The following is a 2,227-nucleotide window of genomic DNA, read 5'->3' as shown; positions in this document are numbered from 1 at the left end:
CACGTTCACCCCCGTGTGTCTGTACGCGCACGCTCACCCCCGTGTGTCCGTACGCGCACGTGTGTCTGTACGCGCACGCTCACCCCCGTGTGTCTGTACGCGCACGTTCACCCCCGTGTGTCTGTACGCGCACGTGTGTCTGTACGCGCACGCTCACCCCCATTTGTTTTCTCTCCATGCCAAATTTAGTGATCAGTGGACTGCACGCAGTTCGCTGTTATTATTATTATCATCTTCGCGGATACTGGGGTTCTGGCAAACTGCTGTCGAGGGATTATAAACCATCTGTTAGGCCATTATTTATATGCGGCAGATTGGTACTTACTGAATGTGTTTATGCATCGCTGTATAATGCGGTTGATTGCGGCTCATCTTGGCCAGTGGGATATCTCGCCCGGCAGCGGTGGCGGGGGCTGGTGATGAAGCGTTCGCTCTTCGCAGGGAGGAAGAGCTCCACGACTGAATCGCTCCTCTCTCTGTCTCTCTGTGAAATGTGGCCAAGACACAATGTCTCCAAGCAGGCTTTGTCCGCAATCGGGCAAGCTCCACTCCCTGCGCTATTTATGAAAATTAAAAATTAACACGTTCTTCAATCTAATGCTGCCCTAAAGAGGAACAAAACAAATATATAATCGGTGACGTTCAGAGCAATGGCTCTTCTTATTATTTATTTCTTTATTAGAAGGGCCATTACGCGAAACGTAGCCTATTATATATTTTTTTCTCCCGTTTAGGGCAATCTTTTTGACAAATGTGAACATTTTGCTATTTGTACCATTACAGGACGGTCCGTGAAATAGAGCCCGACAGCTCATTGTGGTCTTGCTGCCGAAATAAATACAATCTAAAACGGCATCTATTTGAAAATAGATTCGTGCTTGTGCACCGCTGCCAATATCACACGTACTTCTATTTTTTTTGTTTCATTATGAAAATCTAGGCTGCGAACGTGGGTCTGAAAAAGCCACCCCCCCCCCCACCGGCGCCTGACATGAAACCCAGCAGCAAGGTGTACACCTCATTAAAATGACCTTAACCCCATCCTTTCAAAAGACTCAGTTTGCTCTCAAACGTTCTCCCCTCCCCACCCACCCACCCAACCCGTAACCGCTGCTCACCTGGAAATTTACAGCATGTGCCCTTCTTAATCTCTCCGTATTTCTTTGATGATGGGGGCGGGGGGGGGGAGGTCACGCAGGTTTATTATTCATCTCTCGCCCAGAAGTCCGCTTGCCGTCCGTACCTGCGCAGACATGAAACACGAGTCGCAGCCACAAACATGTTAATGATGCTCGGCTCGCTACGAGCAGCGCACGAGATGCAAATAAAAGACCATGTATCACTTGGTGGTCCCGCGCCAAAATAACACGATATTTCACCGTAAATTATCTTGCCCATGATGGAGGCTCGATGGGGTGTGGGGGGGTGGGATGCAAAAGTAATAGCTTTTTCATTAAAAGGGCACGCACACTGCAAACGCCAAAGCAAATCACTCGGGGCAAACCAGCTGGGTAAAATCATTAGCGAGCGAGCGACCGCGCTTACAATAATAGCGAAGCGCCGCAGTAGCGAACGTCGTGTGGACGTCGTGCGAACGTCGGAGCCAGCTGCTCTTCCCCGAGTATTCATCAAAGCGGGGACGGACAACTTTAAATACAAGACGGCACACGTCTGTCGGGTTTTTCTTAAGTTGCGAGCGGTTTCGCCGACTGTACTAATTGTTTTGCGCGTAATGAATTGTTTGACGTTTTACCTAATCGTCTTAGTTTGCTCCTCCTTGTAAATATTTGTGCAACGATTATTTCTTTATTTTCCACATTCCACTCACCCACCAACTCTCACCCCCTCTCTCCTCACAACAAATACAATTTACTGTCTGTTTACGAAATTATTATTTGTATTTATTCGCGTTCGCGTAAACACGCCATTTGATGTTACACTACAGTTTCCAGGAGTGTTGACAAATTAACACTTTCGTCGAGCCCTCGGGATTATATACAACAACACAAGCATTACAAAAAAAGATGAGGCAAGAATGGCCTCCAAATTAAATCGTGGAGAGAGCTTTCATGAGATAAGTTTAATTGGTTGCAGTCATCTGCAGAGACAATTTCGACGAACGGCACGGCACGGCACGCTTGCTGCTTGCTGCTACCACGCTAAGTGCTGCTGCTTCTGCTTTAAGAGGACCGGTGCTCAGCCAAGCCGGCTCATTGGCTGATGGCTA

At 48.0% G+C, this 2,227-nt stretch overlaps 1 long non-coding RNA gene across 1 annotated transcript; it reads right to left on the bottom strand.

Annotated features, from left to right (window-relative positions):
- Positions 1 to 333: 333 nt before the first annotated feature.
- On the bottom strand, positions 334 to 1,627 carry LOC133343588 (uncharacterized). The gene is made up of 3 exons (XR_009755265.1): positions 1,546 to 1,627; positions 1,119 to 1,243; positions 334 to 484 (listed from the first exon to the last, which is right to left on the bottom strand). It is a non-coding gene; the product is annotated as an uncharacterized LOC133343588 (long non-coding RNA).
- Positions 1,628 to 2,227: the final 600 nt, after the last annotated feature.

Source organism: Lethenteron reissneri, chromosome 18 (assembly GCF_015708825.2).
Source record: "Lethenteron reissneri isolate LAM-NWPU_2019-01 chromosome 18, ASM1570882v1, whole genome shotgun sequence".
In the NCBI taxonomy this organism is placed as follows: Eukaryota; Metazoa; Chordata; class Hyperoartia; order Petromyzontiformes; family Petromyzontidae; genus Lethenteron; species Lethenteron reissneri.
This window is presented reverse-complemented; position numbering and strand designations above follow the sequence as displayed.